General features: G+C 37.1%; 1 protein-coding gene across 2 annotated transcripts in view; it reads right to left on the bottom strand.

The window, feature by feature from the left end:
• SEMA6D (semaphorin 6D) overlaps positions 1-16,852 on the bottom strand; it is a 261,006-nt gene extending 244,154 nt beyond the window's left edge. For both annotated transcript variants that reach the window (XM_013177265.3, XM_013177267.3), the window contains exon 1: positions 16,769-16,852. The gene's annotated coding sequence lies outside the window, so the exon portion shown is untranslated. The remainder of the gene's footprint in view (positions 1-16,768) is intronic.
• Between the last annotated feature and the right edge of the window lie 819 nt (positions 16,853-17,671).

Raw genomic sequence — 17,671 nt, 5'->3', positions numbered from 1 at the left:
TTTCAGGACCTGATAAGGCTATGCTCACAGGTAACATCAAAAGCTGGATGTTGGAATATTCACAAATAAAAGAAATGCAGGCACAATCACATCGAGATTAAAGTTTCAGCTACTACTTTGAAAAAATCTTCTGCTTTACAGAGACTGAAATACAGCTTTTTTTTTTATATGTTATTTAAAAAAAAATAAAATAAATGCCAAAGCCACTACATAATCCTTCTCCTCACTCCACTGCCCCTGAAGACAGCTCTTGCCCCCCCACAGTCCATCCTGCTGTGGGGTTCTCTCTCTCCCCTTTGAGCTGTACAGAAATATTTTTTGCATGTTAATTCCAGGGGTTCCTGGCTATGTTGCTGGAAGTGTCCATATCAGTTAGTCAAAGCAGTTCAATATGGATTTTCAGCAGTTTGTGTGATTTTTATATGAGTGTCTGCTTTGGGACCAGCACATATAAGCACAGTTCTATGTATTAACTAATTTTAACTAAAAAGTACTATAATTCTTCTCTCTGGAGCTCTATTATCTAAAGAACATTTTATTTTATCAATAGTACCCAATCATTTAGAGAGAAATACCATTAAAAACAAAACAAAACAAAACAACAAGCAGTTGCATTAATAACTGCCTTTTCCTGATTTTATTTTATTTTTTAAACCAGCTGAATTAGAAAAGGGCAAAAATCATCAAAATGAAGAGTCCTGAGATTACCCCTTGTCATTTTCCAGGTATTAGTAAAGATGTGGTTATCTTGAAATATTTTTTTCCTGGCTGCCTGCTTTTTCTGAATAGGAAAGCAAAACTTTTAGCAGACTGACTATTCACAAATCAGATTGTGTGTGTGTGTGAAGGTGACCTTACAGGCCTTTTCAGTACAACCGCTGCTGGACACAGTATTTTGGAAAATTTATTTCCAGTGTATTCTGGTACTGCTGGAATACAAACTTGTTCCTTTCCTTCCAGAAATCAGGACTAGCATAATGTAGGAACTCTGCTTCTTAATTGCTTTGATTTATTTCATGTGCATCATAACTAGCTTTCAATACAGGGACATTTGCTGAAAAGGGGCACTGCCATGTGATGACATACTTAGGGTCAGCAGTAGGTGACATGCAATGAATTAGCACAGGTTCCCTCAGAGACTGCCTCATGCCATTGCTGGATGCCAGGAGCCAGCATAATGGCCCTTGCCATGGAAGCTCCCACAGGACCTGCCTCTTGACACCAGACAGGAGCAAAACCTACTTGAATTCACTGTTGTTGATGCCATTTGCTCAAGCTGCGACTGCTGTGCATTCGTTCTTGCATCCACCTCATATTCCCACTCCTGCCTGTTCCACTCCTGACTTCTGATTCCTGCTCCTGCCTCTGGCTTAGTTCCGTGATTCCTGTGTCCAACCTTATATCCATTCTGAGAGCTGCTAAATCTCTGTAATAGAAAGCGAGCTGGTCCCAAAGCAGACACTCATATAAAAATCACACAAATCGTGCTGAAAAACTTAACTGTCTCTGTGATATTTTCACTGCAATTTTCACTGACATTCAAAATATTTTAACAAAGCTCTTTACCATAGATTTTTACTGTAGAATTTCTGCAAAATCTGTATCACTATTGCAAAATTTCCTGCCTTCTTGGATCCAAAACAAGGTCAAAAGCATGGATCCTCCCACGAAATAAAAATTGTAGAAGAATGTTTAAGACAAATGTCTAATCATTTTATAGAAACAGTTCATCTTAAAAATGCTTTTCACTTCATTATTATTTTGATTTTACTTTTAACCGATTATATTCTGTTACAGAAAGTCAAAATGAAATGGCTTATGTTGTTTTTAAAGGTAAATTTTACTATTATCATTACATATATTGATAAAAAAAATAGATGCCTCTGAAATGTTCTGGTTAAATTAAACCTGCATTTTCCAGCGGGAAACTGCACCATCACATTTTTCTTTTTTACCAGCTTTAATTTTGATCAGGCTTAGTTCTGTGGCAGAATTCAGAGATATCTGATGGATGTTCTCAATTATATCCAATACCCATGGCTACAAAAGGCCATGCTGGCAGTCAAGAATAATCAGCACTTAAAGATGCCTGAATGTAGGAAAGAAATGCATTACACCTTCTCAAGCAGTTACACGATGGACGATTCTTCTTACACTCACTTACTGTGGGGATTCTCAAGTGTCTGCTTAAATAGGAGTTGTGCAAAGACACCTTTATATTGGATATTACAGATATAAGCTCCGTATATGTACATGAATAGACTAAATACTGCAGTACCTTAGGTTTTATGACTTGGCAAGAAGCTAAGTAGAGTGGAAAGCTGTAAAAATATAAAACTTTCAGCTTCACTAGGCCGAAAACTGGTATACAAGATATCAAAAATATAGCTGCTGGTTCACATAACTAAAAATCTCACCCTCCAAAAGGATTCTTCCCCCTCTCCCCACATCAATTCGTCTAAATCTGAAACGATGCCAAGGGAGATGACTGCGAAACATGAGTGTTATCAGTTTGTTGAAGTGACTCAGCTCCACATCTTTTAATCAAACACACATTTTTCTGTCTCTAATTTCTTCTAAAAAGATTCTGAACATAAGGTCACAGCCTCAGGCCCCCTCAAGATAGGACAGAAATAATGACTTCAAGGAAAGCACTTCTGGAGAGGTTTATCAAGGGTATCAAGTATTCACGTGATATAAGGCATGCTTGTCCTCAGCAGTTTTCAGTGGTAGAAGGGTTTTTGAACACCCAGTCACTGTTGTGGCTGAAGGTTAAACCTGGTCAAGGATACTTGCTAGCTTATGTTTTCACTAGAAACATTTCTGAAGTTGGGTGCGGACAGCATGTCCTGGAAAAAACAGCAGGGAAGACCCAAATAGTAAATAGACCCAGACTACGTCTCTGCTTTGGATTATGCAGAACAGGGATAATATTCCAGGTAAGTGCCCTAATCAGCTGCATGTGGCAGCTGCCATTCTTTTACTTTCTAAATATTTATTGGGTCAGAGAAAGAAGCGTGGGTAAAATAGCTTGGTGGTTAGAGCAGATGCAAACCTGAGAATTAAATCGAACTCCAGCCACAGCCTGGTCTCAGACATTTTTTCTTTCTCCAGTCAGGATTAAACCTGAACTGTGACGCTGAAATAGAACAGCTTCACTCAAAGATAAACCACAACTTGACCAAAACTAAAACATGCATAGGTTTGACAGTGCCAGGAATATACAGAATGGACATAGCAGATGGTCTTGGTTGAGTCCCCTGTGCATTGCAACAGAGACCAGTGGAAAATCAGCTAGTGGCAAAGCTGGGAGAGTTGAATTCATCTTCTGCCAATGGGCATATACTGGGAATGACAGAAGCCAGCAGAGGTAGGACCTCAGTGCAGGCTAGCAGTCTATGTAAATTACTCTTACCATACATTAGGTCTGAGTGATTTGTCCTACTTTGGGCTTCAGACAACTCAGGATGTGAGGGAGTCATAACACCAGCTTACATTCTCCTTTGTGATTCTGTCTGCTGTACCAAGTAGGAATTTAACAGATCTGAAGAACTAACCTAACAAGTTTTGAAAACGTCCCATGTGAAAACTTGCTTTAAAAAAGAAGAAATAAAAGATCAGTACTTTTGTAACTGAGGTAATGCAAGCTCCACACAATCTAAAAAGTTTTAAGTAGAGTCAATATTTAACATCCACTGTATTCTGCTTTGTAGGACATATTCCATTCAGATAAACGAAATTAGTTGCAGAAATATATGGAAGAAGCACTGAATATGTGCAATGAATCGAGAGCATGTTTTACAACACTAGACCTATACAGCACTCCTATCTGCAGATTAAAACCAGCATCTTGTCTTTCTGTGCTCACTTTGTCTATCTTAAAAAGGGTGGCATAAGATTCATATGCATTAATCCACCGAAGTTTTTTTTTTTTTTTTTTCCCCCTACTTATCAAACATTTTGAAGACTACCATTTAATAGTTCCAGGCCATTCTAATACTTTGTCAATGTGATAAAATTTGCACTTGATAATAATTTAGCCAACATTTAATCTCACATTTCTCCCATTGTCCCTTCTCAGACTTGTGGACAACAGTGGCTTCATATCTCTTATTTTGTCGATGTAATCCCTAAGTGAAATTAACTATGATTTGAGTTATGATTATTAGGATTCTAATAATACCATAGAGTCCAATTCTGCTGCTGCCCAAGTGTAGCTTTTACATTGGATTAGACCAACAGAACAAAACATTCTATTGCTGAGGCAATGAAAGCATGTTAATTGAGATTTGCTACACCATATTGGGAGGCAAATGTTATTATTTCTGTTTTACACGTGAGGAAGCAGACACGGACAGACAAGGACATTCATTGCGTTGGTCTCAGTTCCATTCCAGTTGCTTTAAAATCAGGAAAATTAGCCTAACGTTCTTTCAGAAAATATGTTCAGTTTAGACATCTATTACTGATTTTACGCAGCTATCCTGATATGCTTTAATAAAGCACAAACATACCCGATTGGCACTTACTCGTGCTATGTGTTTACATTTTTTTTCATAAATAAAATTTTATTTCTAAAAATATATAGAAGATCTACTTTCTTTTGCATTTAAATGTTCTTTTTAATGGAAACATGAAGAACTTTGACCTCACAGAATAAAGAAGGAAAGAAACAAGTTAATGGTGGGGTAGAAAACTGACATTTTACCCAATGTTTTTGAGAACAACAGCACAATATTAAATTAAGTGTCTAAAATAAGAGTTAGAAATATATCCTTGAGTGGATGTAAGGAGGGTTACAGATGTAGTGAAAGAGAATTGTTAAGATGGCTGTATTAGTGGTTTTTTTTGTTTTTTTTTTTCTTCCCCTTTATATATGTATGTGTTTGTGAGAGTTAAAATAAGCAAGTGACCCATGGCATCATACATTATCCTTGCTAATGTTTCAATGCTATTACTCCAACTGGTATAAATCATTCACTGTCCTTATACACACTTCAACCAGGAATGCAATTACCTGGCAGACCACTAAAAATAATTAAAATGTAAGGGGCTGGCTAATTTGAGGTATTCCTATATGCTGTCCTGTGTAGCCTGAGAAATCTTTCAATGTGCTCAAAGACAAAAGTGGAAAATCAGATTTTATAAGCTATGTAGCAAAAGATATTGTTACATTTTCGATGAAGTGTTCCCTTTATCTAAAACTACAGTATCACTAACTGATAGGAAATGTAATAATAATCCTTACTAATCCTAAAAGTCAGTTATGTACTTTGATGAACACAATCATGGCAATACACAAGATGGTGTTAGAAATGACCTTCTGAGGGCATCTCATCCAACTGCTTCTGGGAAGCAAGATGAATTAGACCTAAACTACTGCTGACAAATTTTTGGAAGCCTTCAGTGCTAGAGATTTCACTCCTAGGACCCTCTAGGACCTGATCCCAGACCGCAAAACTGCTTCCTCCCCATTATATCATGGACACTCTCAAAGCTGGCATTACAGAAGAATACTACTAATGATGTGTATGACTTTCTACAGCTTTTATGAGATTTTTCAAAATTTTGTTGAGTGCTTTGGTTCTTTAAGAGAGAGACAAGAAATCTCTGTAGGATATTGGTTCTTACTCTCTGCTTCTGTATGTTGAGCTGGACTCCTGAGAGCAAGTTCTGTGCTTGAAAAGCTTTGTTAATAAAAAGCCTGTTTAATTTCTCCTATTTTTTGTCGATCTCCTTTCCTCTGAGAAGCTGGATCAAAAACAAACAAACAAACAAACAAACTAAAAAAAAAAAACAAAAAACCAACAACCTGGAAACAGTATACTACTCCCAAGTAATCATGAACAAACTACATGAATTGTACAAGAACTTGGGCATTTCCTTGGGAAATCATATATATATATATATATATATATATATATATACATATATATATAAGACAGCAGAAGAATTTTCTTCCAGAAAAGGTGACATAAGAAGTATAAGTAAGGTACTTGCACAATAGAACAATGAAATGTAAGATCAAACTTAAAAGCTCAAATCACCTGAAAATAACTTCATTAATTAGTATATACTTAATAGAAAAAAAGTAAAAACCAGAAAGTGCAGAAAGCTGCTGTTTTCACCCCAAATGGTTTTTTAGCAACCAGAAATTCAATAATGACTTGAATATACTTTAACCACTAGGTTTAAAGGAATATGAAGCCTCTTTTTGTAAGTAACCCTCAGATATTTATGCAAAACATCAACTGCTTCCCAAGGTCTGTGACAACTGGAAAGTATATCTGGGCATTTTCTGCATAGTGACACCACAAACAATGCATATAAATAGTGCTACCTGGGGGGAGGAAAAGCAAAATAAAAAGGGACCACAAATGGCATTCAGCAGTTGCAAAAATTCCTCAGACAAATGGCATTAGCTAAATAATAACAGAAGACAAAAATAAAATTTGATAAACCTCTTCAAAACCCCAAGTGAAAAGATCACTGATAGCTGGATCATGAAGATAAAGAAGTTTTTAAACAGGAAAGTATAGACATCAGTTAGAGAGGTTGTTTGGCTACACATGGCTAGTTGAGAGGCTTGAACTCTTTGAATTGACGTAAAATGGGGCAAACTGCAATTGTACCCAGATCGTCCCAGATTTACATTCCTGAACACTCATGAATTCAAAACAGTCATCCTCAAATGAAGTAACACAGCACTTGGAGCACTCCCGTGTACATTAGTTTTGCCCAAATAATTCTTGCTATTTGGTACATTTGTATTGCAAGTGTGTGAGGCGATTTCATCAACCCAGGCGACAGTCCCTCCCTGTCACCCTCTGATGTATATGGTACATTCATAATGCAAGCGTGAGAACTGATTCCATCAACCTAGGAGACAATCCCTACCCGTCATCAGCTGATGTATATGGCTAGCTCTGCGCTTCCTTCAATAATTTTTTTTGATGCCCATGACATTGCCAGACAGTGGTTGCTTTCCGCTTACCCTTCACTGCAGCTATACTTCCTAAATTCAAGAGAAAGCCAGATAACCTTTAGAGTAACACTTACCTGCATCAGACCTCTAGTTCTATGCTGAACTCACTTATGACATATGGATAAATTAAACTTACTGGCTTCATGGAATTACTTCTGAGTTTTTCCAATGAGCAATCAGTTCTGGGAACTAAGACTTACTGATAAAATCCAATAGATAAAGCTTCTGCAAAAGCTATTTCGATACCACCTTCTCAACTGCCAGTGAAATAAAAGGAATGGTATAGATTGGATTAAAACTCACTACATTTAGACAGACTATCCAAGCTTTCTTAATTCTAAAAGTAATTGCAGGTATATTCTAAGAAGCTTAAAGCTGACCTTGAGTGAAAAGAAATACTCGGCAAAAGGATGTTTAACCTTAGGAACTGATACAGCGTACCAAAAAGGGAGGAAAGCAGTCCAATCTTTTTTGTTTGCAGAAATGCAGAGAATAGAATTTTAATTTCATGAAAACAACAACAACAACAAAAACAGTAAATATCAACATGGCCACTGTGCGCTTAGCAATGCATTAAACCAAATGAAGTAAGGGGAAGGAGCTGCAAGAAGGATCCCCATATAGCCGAGGGAAGGAGGAGACTCAAGAGGTACAACCAGAAGGAAGAGACACGGAGATGGCTTCGGCTCACTCTGAGAACTGTCTTCAGTTGAGTGACCATGAGCATGGTCACTGATTTTAAAAATCCCACGTGTCAGCAGCAAGGATGCAGAAACTAAAGCATCACCGAGCCCTGGGCAACTGATAAATAACACAGGCAAAACAAGGAAAGGGAAAGAAACCTTCAGTTAGTCCACAGTGAGGACTAATCACTGAATGAGAAAGAAAAAAGAGTAGTATATCATTGAGATGAAGATTAAGTAACATTCTAATGTATGGGACATTGTGCAAGAATGAAAATTAACATAATGTAAGATTCAACAAATCATTAAACCTTTGTATGGGTGTATGTTCCAAAGCATCAGCATAAATTTCAAAATCACCCATAATGAAAAGTCTTAATGAGTGAGGAACCAAATCAGGAGTCAGCTTAGGCCATTAGGTAACAAATCAAAATGAATGGTTGGTTGGTGATAGAAAACCCAAACGGCGTGAACTGAAAATTATGCTGAAGGAATAACGGTTTAAAAGTGAAAGAATGAAAAAAGCAGTGGCCAAAGTAGTTCAGACAAACAGAAGAGGACCGTTAAATTTGGGTAGACAGATCTCCACAGAGAGCATAGATCACTAGGAGTGTCTTTTTAAGCTGGAACATACAGTGCTAATTTCTTTGGACTTGGAACAAGTACAGAAAATTCAATTAAATTGGCTGAACTTGGATGTGTTTTTAGCCATGCTTCCAAGATGTTACTGTTATTTCATGTACCTCAGCTGACAACATTACAGGTGTCAGATGTTATGGAAGTGCTCAGAAGAAATTGTTTCTTGGTTTGTATAGAGGTAAAAGAGAAGCCTGATGAAGTTATCCCCTTTATCTTAGGGATTTGAAACAAAATCACTTTGTCCTGGCTGTGGCCACTCTCTGTAGCAGGCCGTCTAGCTGGGACTGATGCCCTGGAGCATTCATAACCTTCACCACTGGTGACCACAGATCCCAAAGTAAGCTGGTTAGTCACAAGTATTTCTGAGATGGAAGAAACATTGTACTCATCTGCATTTTTCACACAGAGACTCCACTGGAAAGACCCCTCCAAGGTGATAAAGGACGCAACCTGCTCACCTGTTCGAGGGAGGAATATCAACCTCCTGTTCTCTACCCAGGTAGTGGGGTGCACTCCCTCCCACAGGTACAATACATGTTTCCACAGCAAGGGAACTACAGCTGGCTCAGGCATTGCACTAGATAATGCAGATCCATTAAAAATTGTTTCAAAAGCGCATGTATTTTGAAAAAGGAAAAGTATTAGTTTTAGGAATTTTACAAAGCTTTATGTATCTTTAATTTTGATACTTTCAGAGCTGAAGAAGGAGTCCTTACAAAGCTAAAGTGAGATTTTGTAGTTGATCATCACCAAAATTAAAGGCAGCAGCAACCTTAGCTGAGTAATTTTACTCTTTACAGTTTACAAATATTTACAGTTGATTGATTCAAGTTCATACTATGGAGACATACACTCGTACTTGAGTGTAGTGAGTCACAGTGTTATCTTAACAAGGCCTCCTAGTGACTAAGGAGTCATTTATTAATTATTAGTGCTGTATTTGAGATAGTAAATGGATAGTTGTGTCTGTGTTCAGGTAGGTACATTAAGAACTGCCAATAAAAGTAGCAAAAAAAGCAATCTGTAATGAAAAATGACAGATCATCAGCTATGAGGCTTTGCTTTACATTTCTTTATATCTTCAAGTAGTACTCTGTGCCAAAAATATTGCTGTTGTAACTGCATCTCTTGGAGTTGAAGTAGATCTATGAATATCCTTTTCCTAATATCCTACTTCAGAGACACTCATATGTTGTAATCAGTGTTTTATATGGAAATAGTTTGTTCATTGGCTACTAAATGTTTTTATCCATTTTTAGAATAGCAAAAAAGCATGCTCTGAGTTAGCCTTAAAACTGTCTGCTCTCTTTCCTGAATAGTTTCTACTTTTCTAGTTTGATCTATTATGAAAAAAATAGCTTATTATAAATTGATCTAACCTTATACAATTGAGTCTATAAAAAAAAGTATTATCTGATGGGATAAGACAAAGACTTCAGATCCTTTCAGAAGTAGTATTTCAAAAGCTAAGTACAGCTGGAAACAGACATTTTTTGTCGTTAGTGTTGGTCTTTGGTAACAAAGCTTTGCTTCAGTGATAAAGGACTCTCTAACAGTACTTTAATTGAAACTTTTTATCTGAATGTTGCCTGAACCTCTGCTAAATGCTAGTTTCTTGCTTCAATTCAAATTTTCTTAATCTTCATTTTCACGTTGAATATTGGTACACTGTCTGCCTCATTATGCTAAAGAAAGATGAAGTGAGCTATTAACATGCTGAACAGCCTACGAGATGTTATGATACAGAATGTCATTCATTTTTATGAGTTGGCTGTCAGTGTGTGCTGCAATAAAGTTATAATTTCTCACTGACAATATGTGATGTCTGGAGTCCCTGCACAATCCTTATTAAAATTTCAATAATTGTAAATCAAAGGAAAGCAAATACAACTTTTATGAAATGGTCATTTCTGAAAGTCAAGGAGTACAAAGTGGTGGAATGCAAAACCAGAACATTATTCCTCTGCTGTTCTAAGTCATCATCACCATCCTATAGCCTTTCTTCCTCTCTTGCACAAGGCACGGTGTGCTTGGCAATGTGCATTGTAACATGCTCAGCATCTCTATGCTTATCTTCCTGGCAGTTTAGCGATGGTGAAGTACTGCTGGGTTGTACCTCTTTACTGACTAAACCTTTACATGGCTCTGAGTACCATCAGAATACTTCTGGAAATGTTTATTGGAACTATTTATTATAGCTCTTCATCAGTAAAGTCAGGCGTCTCTGGAATCAGTTATAAGGCTTGGACAGTGGGAAAAGATAGAAGAGATTTCAGACTGCTTATATGCACATACTGGCGAGCAGGGGTTTCAAAGCCTGTTTTCTAATGGCCCTGTGGAGTTGTGGAAAATGGCAGCAATGGATTTATGGCAGGGTCTTTAAAGAGTCTCAGAAGTTTAAACTACTATTGGACAGAACACAGGGAAATGAATCCCAAAATCAAAGTAAATATATTCTGTATATATTAGTTCTGTATACATAGAGCTGTGTAATAGCTACATTTTCATTTCTATGATTTCAGTTCAGAAACTTAGGATGTCTCTATCACTGTCCAAAACGTGGACCTTTCATTTTCAGCTTGAGATAACGCAGATGCTTCGATGTTAAAGTTGTTGTAAAACATGCCCTCAAAATAACAGCTTTTTGGAATTACTAGACACAGACCAAAGCATCCCAGTCACTGAAGTCACAGCACAAGGTCTTGATGTTGCTGTGGCATTTGGAAATGTAACACTTCTCCCTGTTAATTTCAGTTCCATTCAAAGTGGTTATTTCTTGCAAATCACTATATGACAAGCTCAAAAAAAATGCATTCATCATAAGTTTATCAACACTGCACATGGGATAAATAATTACATAGATAAGTTTATTATTTTTCTTCAGCAGATTTTAGGTACCTGCCACTAGTCAGACTCATGGGGCTCCATGTGGGTATGATACAAAGTCTGTGTAGCCTCTGCTCTATCAGATTATCAGGAATGTCTGCACTACATAGATGTATGCCAACAGCCAAAAATATATTTATATACTTTAATGTGTAACATTGCTCCATTGATAATTCTTAGGCTATCGTTCATTACTCAAAAAAACTCAAACATATTTATTTCATGACTGCATTTGGCATGCTTTCTACCTGTTAACTAATAACTTTATTTCTAATCGTACTTCTCTTCTAAATTGTCTAACTCTGCTACAGACAAAATTTACAGCATAACAGCAACACTCACATGTCAGAGATGATACATATCCTTCAGTGTCAAATTTCCAGTACATCAGCATCTCAGATGTACTTCCTGAAGACAGAACAGCCAGCATGTGTTCACACAGACAAACAAATACAAAACTCAGTGGCTGTCCATGCACACAAATGTTTGTGCACAATTCAAGCAATTGTATTTGAAAAGGTGTCCCTTCATGTCAGTAGTGTACTAACACAACAAGTATTGAATGCTGGTTCTACTAAAATTGATTTACAACCACAAGTGTCTTACCCTGCTGGAAAAGTTTTATAGCTAGTAGCATAAGTCAAAGGACAGCTGTCCTGTCTATCAGGAAGTTCCCTGCTGGAAAAAAAATCATGATTGGCCAAACTAGCCAAAGGAAATAATCTCTACAAGTGTCTCCTTAATATTATATCTCCTCATATACGCAGATCATCTTATAGTGAGATTCTGGCCTGTATACCAAAACAAAGTGGGAAACAGAGATACATAACATTACAGTGAGACAAGACTTTCAGGGGAACCTGAGGAACTTAGTGCAAAAGTCATGATGACTCAGTACCAGTTAAAAAACATTCTATTTTAAAAATGCCAGCTGAAGATAACTAGTCTAATGAAGGATAAGACAACTTTCAGTGTTTCAGTGGCAGTAAGAAGATCAAACATCTCCTGCCACTTAAAACAGCTGTGAAGCTAAAAACAGTCTGAGTTTCTTTGATATATCTGTTAGATTGCCATTTGAAGCAAATATACCTAAAGCCCACTCTAATTAAAAAATCAGTAGGTGAGGAGTCAAGCTCTGACGCAGAATGATGTACTGATGATTGTACTGACTGACATTTCAATATTTGGCTATACAGAGATTGCATAAATCATCCAAAATATATGACAAAGACTAGTAAATACTCTCATGCTTTCTGTTTATGTTGCTTCTTGGAAAAGGTTTTTGGACAAAATTTTAGGAATCTCATTGTTTTTATGGTACTGTTTTTCAAAGCATTTTTCAAATAGATTTATTCACTTCGAAAAGACCTTGGAACGACAGAAATATTTATAAAAATAAATTCTTTAAACCATGAAACAGATCTAAAATAATTTTCCTGTATACCAGCATGTCATTGTTTTATGATCTGTTTTTTTCTGAGTGGCTAGGTTAGAAACACATGCTTCCATGTGGTACATAGTTCAAAACAAACCACTGGAAATCCTGTAATCCTACCTGTGTTATGCAATATAGTAAGTGTGTCAAATCCAGGTGTTAGTCCCAATATTCAATTTAATATCTGTCACAGATCTGGGGGGGGGGGGGTGCATGTTGAGATGTGTCTGTCTAAGATGTGTGGCACATACTTTGGTGGGGAAAATTTCTTATTTTCGGAAGAAGGTAAAGAATATTGTCTTAGGTATTGTCTCATGTTTATGTCACCTGCATGGAAGTCTGAAGTACTGCTAAGTCAAGGGGAAAAGTGAAAGGGAAATATTTTATTTCAGGTCTCTGTACGTTATACCATGACTATTGGAATTAAGGCAATTATAGCCAGGAGACATATTTTACATATATATATATATACACACACACACACATATATATATACATATATACAGTGTGTATATATGCATTAACTTATTAATTTAACCAGAAGACTACTTCTGTTATCAAACCAGTCACAAAATTATAGCATATTGCATTTTGTATAGGATGATTGATTTAACAGCAAAAATACTTGGGCATAATGAAAACATTTTACATTCAGTTTAGCAAAAGCTATTTATTAGTACAAGTGCACTAAGATGTATCTAAACCGAGAGGAAGCTTTGGCATTGTAATTCTGCAGTTCTCATTCTTTCTGCTGTGCCTCTCTGCTACCTGCACAATCCATCTGCCACCCACTGGTTATGCACATCTGCAGCGAGCACATCAGCAACCAGTGCAGTGCTAATGAGTGACACCCAAGAATGAAGCACTGTGCAATTTTTCCTTGTTTCTCAATCTACTTCCTAATAATTTCTTTGATCATCAATTTGTAAACGTCTGTATATCAAGAGTTAATTTGAATGGAATCATGTGATGACCAGAATGAAGCCAGATCTAATATACTGGACTTACTAAGATGTGTACCTTCTATGACTCCTTAATTAAGTAATGAATGAACATTTTATAAGATATATCAGCATCATTAATTTGGTCTTTTAACAGAGAACACCAAATTTTTGCATTGCACTTAGCATTTGAGCTATCAAAGACAAATAGTGTAAACAGCATTCAAATCTTTTAAGACTGAAGTACTTAGTATTCTTCCATTTAGCAGCAAGTTATGAAGCTTCGTTTAAAAAGTGTGGTTTTACCAATTAGCTCATCCTACTCAAAGACACACATACCGTTGGGAAATGTGAAAATGGTTTATTAAATCAAAAGATATGACTGTACTTCAGCTAGCACATGGGCATTAGAGATCACATATTCCCTATAGATTAATCCCCATGGCATCACAGGCTGATTTGGCTTGCCAGTATTACATTAGTAAACCATCTAATCCAATTTAGAACAGGCCAGGAATGTTCCATCCATTACGGTATTTCTAGTGTCATTAGAAGCACACTGATCGAATAAGCATCCTAAATCAGCCTGCAGCATGCAAGTAAATCACTGTGACTTGCCCAGCAAGATTTTTTTTTCAAATAAAGAGTTTTGAAAATTAAGGGGAAAAAAAAAAAGACTTCAAAAGATGGAAGCTCTCTGTGATTTTCATTTCTGAATGCTTGCAGGCAGCAAAATTTCTTGGTATTTCAGTGTATAAGATTCTTCACTGTAAGGTAGCAGTACAGAACACCATGGATTTAAAGATACGAGAGGCTCCTTATTCTGCAGCAAGCTTGTTTTTAAGGAAAGCAGTAGAAAAAAAAACACCACCACAATAAACAGTAATAAACAAAGTAGGCTGAATGAGGGCAGAGCATGATATTACTCTCACAAATAAAATCTGCTGTACAAAATAGGAGTAGCCATAGTAATAAAATCTATCAATCAAATATATTACAAAGGTTGTGATAGAAAGGATGAAAAGAGAGACCAAACTTTGTATTCACACAAAATGAAAAACACTCAAGTGCATTATAAAAAAAATATTTTTGTTCCAAACTGGTATACCTGAAAGGAAAACAGTTCTCAAATAAAGTAGTAAATACATGAATAAAGAGTTGGCAGTAGTTCTGTGAGATGACACAGCCATCACAAAGATTTCAGAAAAGGACTAGACTGCAGCTTGGAAAAGCTAGGAATCAAACTGAATAAAATAATCAAAATGGCACATAACCTTTGCAGCCCTCTGAGACCTGTCACGTTCCACCAGCCAGACCGCACAGGTCACAGCCACACTGTTTAAGCAGTCACCCATAAAAAAGGAATGCTGCACTGATGCACAGTGAATACCTGCTCCAGTTCAACAGGTAAGGGCTCTCATGTATGTGAGTAATTCACATTTGTTTAATGGTAAAGTTGTTCATCTGTCAGTCAAACAGCTCTTAATCTTGTCTGGACTCCCTGCATAACTGAGTTAGAAAGGAAACTATTGATCCTTTATATACTAACTATGGAAAAAGTAACCGATACCCAGAAGTGCTGAAATGGACCTGGCAAGGATTGTTTCCACTGCAACTTGTTACGTATCTGGACCAAAAACAGTTTTGCAATAAAGAAAAGCATGTACAGACCCAGGACATGACCGCATTCTTGCAAAGTGTACAGATGCACCTTTTTTTTTTTTTTTTTGAAATTCCTTTCTTGTATCTTCCTTCCCACCTCCCTGAAAATACTGAAAGTTTGCACATCTCACCTCAGATTGTTATGGGAGGGGATTTACAACACAAACAAATGTTTCCAGGTTTTTGTTCTTTTAATGAAAACAGATCTTTACTTTTGAAGGAAAACAAACACCTTCTGTGAAAGAAAAAAAAAAAAAAGGAACACCTCAATGAGTACTTAATTTTCTGCTAGAAAAAGTTGAAGACAATTTTCAACACTTTTTAAACAGAATTCTACTCAAATTTCTCTTCAAAAATTAAATCATTTCACAGCACTAAATTGAAAAGCTCAAAGTCTCAATTAAATCCATCTGAGAGAAATAAAATAGGAGAAATCCCAGCAAACTCAATAATCCACCCTTGAACACAATGACAAACTTGCACAAAGTCTCTGCTCTTGTTTATCCACATCCTTTTGATCCCAACAGGCCTGGCCCTGGCAAACCCTTCTCAGCAGGACATGGAAAACCACACTCAGGCAGCTAGCACTTGGGAAATCTGTTCTACCCTTTGCTTACACTGGGTGTAGCAGTGCCAAACATTATTACTGTTATTAATAGAACAAACCCGGATGGCAGCAGTAAATCATACTCCTTCCAAAGCTGATTACTTGTCAAATGCTTATAAGTGTAAATGAAAAATGTACCTGATTAACAAAATCCAAAGGCTTGTTCTGAGGTAAAAAGGCTTCAGCCTTACAATTTCTCTAATGAACTTCCATTTTGTTCCACAGTAGAACACATCAGATTTACCAAATGAAATTATGAAATTTCTGAACAAAAGTGCAAATGCTCTGTAGAAATAATGAGTAAGCACTAGACTGAATTATGGCCACATGTTGCCTCCCTATGAAACAGCGAGTAGAAGAGTCACATTTTGTTTTTGTCTCTTTTGCAAGGCAGAGAAATATTCTGCTTCTTTACTTTTCCCTCTAGCTTGGCCTATCTGGGTTGGAAGAACATTAGGTGAGGATACTGGGGAGAAGGAACAAATCCTTCCTTGTTCTCCTCTGCTCCTCAAGAAGCAGGTACAGGCCCACCTTTTCGCTGTCCACAAGTGTTGATTTTACCTGTGCACCAACTAGTGCTTCCTTGGCAAAAGTCTGTTTTCCCTAACACATTATGAAAATAGAGTCATCTCATTAATGATAGGCGCTGGTCTGAGATGCCAGCAGGGAGATAGAAACAGAGACACAGAGAGGGATGGAGGTTCTTCTGATGGGCAATTCAGCCTGCTGCTAACTAATCTTCCCTGTAGCAGTGACTTCCTGGGCATTGAACAATCAACCTGATGTCTCAAGTAAATGCCCAGAGACCTAAGTGGGTGAACCCAGACCCAAATGTTCAACCCTTAATCATCAGACCGATAGGGGGAGGCAAACAGTGATTTGAAGTCTTGTCATTATAAGAATGTAATGGGAACTCCATTGAGTGCTCACCCATAGGATGAATTCTCACTGTTGATTCTTCCCAGCTGCCAATGAAGTTTGCAGGAGCTGCTGCTGGTCCTCAGCATCTTCAAAACTTAAAATCACAATGACACAAGGCAGGTATCTGGCAAAGAAAAGACACAAATTCACTGATCACATTGGTGAAGAAGGAAAGATATTAATTGGTATAGAAACAAATAACACTCCACCAGTTTTTTTGTTTGTTTATATGGTGGTTACTGTTCTAGCAGAGGAGACAATACAGAGATAAAACTAAATTTTCTTCTGACATGAATTCACCTAAGGGAAAGAGAGAGTACCAGGACAGGACTTTGTCTTGCATCTATAGTACCATGAAAATTATCACTTATGGATTAATTATATTTACAGCATGTTGAAAGGAAAACTAAATGTTGCAATGACTGAGCTTATATCTCCCAATATCTCCAAAGGCAATTTTTTCCCATGGGATATCATTATACAAAGAGGCAAAGATTACAATCCTACACACATCGTAAGTGCTGAATTTTACTTGCAATGAACAGTATTTTTGCTTACTACAGATTCAGCTTCTCTAAGGAGTCAAGGTGTACCAGTGAAATGTTTCAATTGCTCATCTACAATTTTGCTAGCTCCAGTATACTCAAACTAGTAGCTGTCCTGAAAAGGCTATGCTGGGTTTGTGTAAGGGGAGCACACAGACACTTTTTGATCAGCCAGGCAATTTCCTGGGGCAATGTGCTGATCAACACACTGAGCTGAAACATCTGCAGGATAAAGAATTGTGTCTGAAAACCCTGTGTTTGATGCCCATAATTGTGACAAAGTCATTGCATATTCTGCTCAATGCTTTTTCTGTTTCAGCACTTTCTTAATGTACAAAGAAGCTCCAGCAGCCTCTTAAATGTGGTT

The sequence above is a fragment of the Anser cygnoides genome, chromosome 11 (genome assembly GCF_040182565.1).
Source record: "Anser cygnoides isolate HZ-2024a breed goose chromosome 11, Taihu_goose_T2T_genome, whole genome shotgun sequence".
NCBI classification, from domain to species: Eukaryota; Metazoa; Chordata; class Aves; order Anseriformes; family Anatidae; genus Anser; species Anser cygnoides.
The sequence above is the reverse complement of the archived record's forward strand: the minus strand, read 5'-3'. Positions and strand labels throughout refer to the sequence as shown.